Source organism: Saimiri boliviensis, chromosome 10 (assembly GCF_048565385.1).
Source record: "Saimiri boliviensis isolate mSaiBol1 chromosome 10, mSaiBol1.pri, whole genome shotgun sequence".
In the NCBI taxonomy this organism is placed as follows: Eukaryota; Metazoa; Chordata; class Mammalia; order Primates; family Cebidae; genus Saimiri; species Saimiri boliviensis.
In genome coordinates, this window is record NC_133458.1 from 15,893,400 (window position 1) to 15,899,772 (window position 6,373).

At 40.9% G+C, this 6,373-nt stretch overlaps 1 long non-coding RNA gene across 1 annotated transcript in view; it reads left to right on the forward strand.

The window, feature by feature from the left end:
• The first annotated feature begins 10 nt into the window (after positions 1 to 10).
• The window catches only part of LOC141580025 (uncharacterized), a 33,407-nt gene continuing 27,044 nt past the window's right edge, over positions 11 to 6,373 (forward strand). The window contains exons 1-3 of the long non-coding RNA XR_012512003.1: positions 11 to 114; positions 912 to 1,040; positions 3,698 to 3,846. This is a non-coding gene — a long non-coding RNA (uncharacterized LOC141580025). The remainder of the gene's footprint in view (positions 115 to 911; positions 1,041 to 3,697; positions 3,847 to 6,373) is intronic.

A 6,373-nucleotide genomic window follows, 5' to 3' on the forward strand; every position in this document is an offset into this window, starting at 1 on the left:
AACGTGCGCCTTGGAAATACTGCCGGCCAGCCCTGAGGGAAACGCCTCCCCTTAACTCTGAAGTTCCGCGAGCTTCTCTTTGGGCGCGAGAGGATGGATCAAAGCCGCCAAGTGGTAAATTCGGAACGTTTCAAGTTTCGAATGAAATGCAGTTACGTGATGAGGTTCCTAACTGGGCCCGGGAAGGGGCGAGATGGGCGAAACAGAACAGCTCAGCCTGGGGGGGCAAAGGCAAAACATGATGACAGGCCTAGTCGACAAAGTGCGGCCTGTCTCTCCAAAAAATAGAAAAATGAGCTGGGCGTGGTGGCGCGCGCCGGGGGGCCAAGCTACTCGGAAGGCTGAGGTGGGGGGATCACCTGAGCCCGGGAGGGCGAGGCTGCAGTGAGCCCAGATCGCGCCTCTGCACTCCAACCTGGGCAACAGAGTGAGACTCGGTCTCAAAACAAAAAAAAAAAAAAAAAGGAAGAAAGGAAGGAGAGGAAGGAGGGAGGGAGGAAGAAGGAAGAAAGGAAGGAAGGAGGGAAAGGAAGGAGAGAAAAAAGCGAAGGGAGGGAGGGAGGAAGAGAGGGAGGAAGAAGGAAGGAAGGAGAGAGAAATGTGAAGGAAGGGAGGGAGGAAGGAAGGAGGGAGGGAGGAAGGAAGGGAGGGAGAAAATTTCCCAGGCCTGTTAAAGCACTAGAAAAGCAGAAAAAGAAAGGAGAGCCAGGGAAGGGCTGACAGATTGTGAAATTTAAGGGAACACCAGAAAAACTGGTAATCAAATAGTATGTGAATGTAGTATTTTAAAACATAAAAATTAATGCAAGAAATCCAGGAGGAACAAAATAAGAGTCATGTGTAGCTTAAAAACAGGGAAAGGTCTGAGGAATGCATCATTAGGCCGTTTTGTTTCTGTGTGCACACCATAGAATGGACTTTCACAACGTGGATGGTAAAGCCTGCTACACACCTAGGCTGTGTGGTGTGGCCTGTTGCTTCCAGGCTGCAAACCTGAACAGCATGGGACTGTACTGAATAGCAGACCATTGTAATACATGGTAAGTATTTGTGTGTCTAAACATATGTACACATGGAAAACATACAGTACAAATACAGTATAAAAAATTAAAATGGTACACCTGTATGGGGCACTTAGCATGAATGGAGCTTGCAGAACTGGAAGTTGCTCTGGGTGAGTGAGTGGTGACTGAACGTGAAGGCCTAGGACATTATTGTACCCCCTTATACACTTCATAAACACTATACACTTAGGCTACACTAACTTTATAAAAAATATTTTTCTTCCTTCAGCAATAAATTAACTTTAGCTTACTATAACTTTATAAATTTTTTTTTTTTTTTTTTTTTTTTTTTTAGACAAAGTTTCACGCTTGTTGCCCAGGCTGGAGTGCAATGGCGCTCAGCTTATTACAACCGCAGCCTCCCAGGTTGAAGTGATTCTCCTGCCTCAGCCTCCCAAGTAGCTGGGATTACAGGCATGCGCCACCATGCCCAGCTAATTTTGTATTTTTTAGTAGAGATGGAGTTTCTCTGTGTTGGTCAGGCTGGTCTCGAACTCCTGACCTCAGGTGATCCGTACCCCCCTCATGCTGGGATTACAGGCAGGAGCCACTGCACCCAGCCAAATCTTTTAATATTTGTTATGCTTTAACTGTTTTGTAATAACAATTAGCTTAAAACACACACTGTACCACTGTACAAACGTATTTTTCTTGTATTCTTATTTTATAAGCTTTTTTCTATCTTTGCTTCTTTTTTTTCCCTTAACTTTTCAGCCTTTTTAAAAAAAACTAAGACATAAACACACACATTAGCCTAAGCCTACAAAGGGTCATTATGATCAATCTCAGCCTTCCACCTCCACATCTTGTCCCACTGGAAGATCTTCAGCGACAGTGACACACAGGGAGCTGTCATCTCCTGTGATAACAGTGCCTTCTTCTGGAATCCCTCCTGAAGGACCTGCTTGAGGCTGTTTTACAGTTAACTCTTTTAAAATAAGTTAAATAATAATAATAAGTATAGTGACCAGTGACATAGTCATTATTACCATGTAACATGAGTAATACATTGCATTCTGATGTTTTAGTAGGTACGATGTCACTAGACAATAAGAATTTTTCAATTCCACTGTAATCTTATGGGACCACTGTTGTAAATGCAGTCTTTTTCCAAGACATCGTTATGCAGTGCATGACTGTATTAACATTGTAACTGAACACAGGATCCAAGCCATATTGGAGCCTGAGGCGCAAGGAAGAATGTGCACCCCTATGTGTATGTGTTTCTGTATTTTTTTAAAATTGGGGCTAGGAAGGTTACTGGGGGGCTGGAGGGAAGGTGGGGATGGTTAGTGGGTACAAAAGATGGAATAAATAAGACCTACTATTTTGTTTGTTTGTTTATATATATAGTTTATTGCACTTTAGGTTCTGGGGTACATATGCACAACCTGCAGGACTGTTGCACAGGTACCTACATGACAATATGGTTTGCCACCTCCATCCCCCCGTCACCTATATCTGGCATTTCTCCCCATGTTATCCCTCCCCAGCCTCCCTACCCACCGCTGTCCCTCTCCTATTCCCCCACAACAGACCCCAGTGTGTGATGCTCCCTTCCCTGTGTCCATGTGTTCTCATTGTTCAACACCTGCCTATGAGTGAGAACATGCGAAGACCTACTGCTTTTTATGGCACAATAGGGAGACTATAGTCAATAATTACTTAATTGTACATTTTAAAATAGCTTGAGTGTCATTGGATTGTGTGTAACTCAAATGATAAATGCTTAAGAGGATAGACACCCCATCCCCCATGATGTGCTTAATTCATGTTGCAGGCCTGTATCAAGACATCTAATGCACCCCACAAATATATATACCTACTTTGTACCCACAAAACTGAAAAAAGACAAAAACAAAAAAAAAAATTTTAATTAAAAAAATTTTGGCCAGGTCCAGTAGTAGCTCACGTCTGTAATCCCAGCACTTTGGGAGATTGAGGTAGGGGGATCACTTGATCCCAGGAATTCAAAACCAACTTGGGGAACATGGTGAAACGCTGTCTCTACAAAAAATAAAAAAATTATCTGTGTATAGTATGTGCTTGTAGCCCCAGCTACTAGGGAGACTGAAGTGGGAGGATAGCTTGAGCCTGGGAGGTTGAGCCTTCAGTGAGCCATGATCACACCACTACACTCAAGCCTGTGCAACAGAGCAAGACCCTGCCTCAAAAAAAAAAAAAAAAAAAAACCTATATATGTATATATATATATATATATATATATATATATATATATATATATATCAATATATATCTATATATCAATATATATAACAGTATATACATATCAATATATATACACATATATTTCCAGAACATTAAAGTCATTGAAGAAGTATTGAAAACAAAATTTTTAAAGTTGATATAACAAAAAAAACAAAACAAAACAGAATTGTATTAATAAAAACCTTCCCCCAAACTGAGAGGAAGCCGAGAAACCAAAGAATGACCCAGACAAGTCCAGCTTGGCGAGTAGATGAGTTTATCAGGATTTACATATGAGGTACTCCCGGAAGGCAACAGGACAGCTGTAGAGATCCACCTGGCCTCTCATCCCTAAGACACTTGTAAACTAATTTTCTGGCTTTTTACCTGCTGTGTGTTTGTGATGGAACTGTTTTCTTTGGCAGGTTCTCAGATATTCTCTGGGATATTTGCCTTGTCAGAAACACCTGCTCCTTGGCTGGTCACCATGGCCTTGGCACATGGCCTGGCCTTCAGGATTCAGGCAGTGGACATACACTCTTTGGTAGCCCAGGGAGGACCCGTCACACTACAGGTATATAAAAATTCACAACATTGTTTTAAGTTTAAATATTTTATGCCAAGATGGAATTTAATATAACTTTACTCTTAATGGAAGTAAACTGATCAGTAATGTTTTCAAATCGACTTCTTTCTTTTTTTTTTTTTTTTTGAGACGGAGTTTTGCTCCTGTTACCCAGGCTGGAGCACAATGGTGTGATCTCGGCTCACCGCAACCTCTGCCTCCCAGGTTCAGGCAATTCTCCTGCCTCAGCCTCCTGAGTAGCTGGGATTACAGGCACGCGCCACCATGCCCAGCTAATTTTTTTTTGTATTTTTAGTAGAGAAGGGGTTTCACCATGTTGACCAGGATGGTCTTGATCTCTTGACCTCGTCATCCACCCGCCTCGGCCTCCAAAAGTGCTGGGATTACAGGCTTGAGCCACCGTGCCCGGCCCAAATCCACTTCTTTCTCATCTTGTTTTGAGAGAATTGCCATGTCTCACAATTTTTCTTGACCAAGTAACAATCTTAAATAATTTTAATTAACTTTAGCTTACTGATCTTGTCTTTATTTAAAATCTTGGTATTTATTCATCTTGAATTTTTTTCATTAGTTTTAGAATATTTTACTAAAGTTTCACAAATCCTGATTGCTGAGTTTCTTGGTGCCCCTTAAATTCTGTCTCATTCATGCTAAGAATCTGGCAAGAATCTAGAAGGATGCTCAAAGAGGCCTAAAAATTTTTTTAAATTGAGGACTTAGAATAGTGCCTCCAATATATTTTTGTATCAGAGATTCCTTTTCAGGAACCTAAATTTTGCATTTTGATGAGGAAGCCCTGAAACCTCTCCATAGGATACACACACACACACACACACACACACACACACACACACACACACTGTAGTTCATCCAGAGAGAACCTTCCCAATATTGTGAAGTAGTGACAGGTAGCATTATGGCTTTAATCAGCTTTAATGCCTGGCAATAGTGGACTCACTCAGGGCTTTTATCATTTGCAAAGATGAATTAGAAATATATATAATATATGCCCAGGGGTGCAAAGTCACCTTTGGCCCAGTTTATTTCTCCCTGAATTAAAAGGCTTACAGCTATACGAATCCATTGGTAGAGACCAGGACTGACAATGCTTTATCATAAATAGAAAGCTTTGAGCGGGGTGCGGTGGCTCAAGCCTGTAATCCCAGCACTTTGGGAGGCTGAGGCGGGCGGATCACGAGGTCAAGAGATCGAGACCATCCTGGTCAACATGGTGAAACCCCGTCTCTACTAAAAATACAAAACATTAGCTGGGCATGGTGGTGTGTGCCTGTAATCCCAGCTACTCAGGAGGCTGAGGCAGGAGAATTGCTTGAACCCAGGAGGCGGAGGTTGCGGTGAGCCGAGATCGTGCCATTGCACTCCAGCCTGGGTAACAAGAGCGAAACTCCATCTCAAAAAAAAAAAAAAAGAAAAGAAAAGAAAAGAAAGCTTTGGACAGTTTTGCTGTAAATTACCCATTTTTTAAAGGAAATTTTAATCAGATTTTTACTTTGATTTTAAATTAGCTTTTATAAAGCCTCATGATAACTGCTGGAAAATTACAGTACTTATTACCTACACTGATTACTTGTGTATATATTAGAATGGTTCAAAAGCAATTTAACAATACTTAGTAGTTATTATGACTACTTTTTAAATTAAAGCAACAGACTTGACAATTTTTATGTAATTCAAGATTGAAAATATGGTTCATCTAGAGATATAAAGCCATAGTTTTTCAGGCTAAAAGGTTCATATCTTTCAATATTCATCTTTCTACAGCTTTCAATAAATGGCCTCTCTAAATTGGTACGTGTGTTAGAGTTTAGACCAGTAAAGCTCAGTAGCAATTCTCTAGATCCCAAGACTATCTTTTGGTACCTTAATATAACATATTTTCTAAAGTATTAAATATACCTTCTTTAATGTTACCAGCCCACTGATGTTAATGAAATAATTGTGATAATTAGTTACTGACTTATATCATGATCTCTGTTCAAATATAAAACTTACTGAGATAAGGAATAAGCGTCTAACTGAAATGGAAGGGATGAAATGCCAAGGCCAGTGAAGACCCAGTCCCTCACACTCAATAGCATCTATGCAGATAGATACATACTATTTTGGTGACACCCTGCTACACTGTAGAGTGTACAGTGGCAGAGGTGGGGAGGTAGAGAGAGAGAATCAGATCCATTCAGGTGTGAAGCCAGGCTCTGAGGAACACAGGAGAGAAGAGGCTGTAGACCCAAATAATCATAGTTATCAATGCCTGAGAAGACTGGTATAACCAAACAATTCTCATCTATACATATGTACATCAGACGTACTTAATCATTTACCTATTTCTAAATCACAAATTGTGGTTGACCTTGTACTATACTACAAGGGACATGGCCTGGTGCTTGCAGTGGGGGCAGGGAGGCAAGAGATAAACTAACCCCACTTTGTAATTTTGAATACAGTCTAGCAAAGAAAAATGGCAATGGACTATAGGAAGAACACCACCACACGT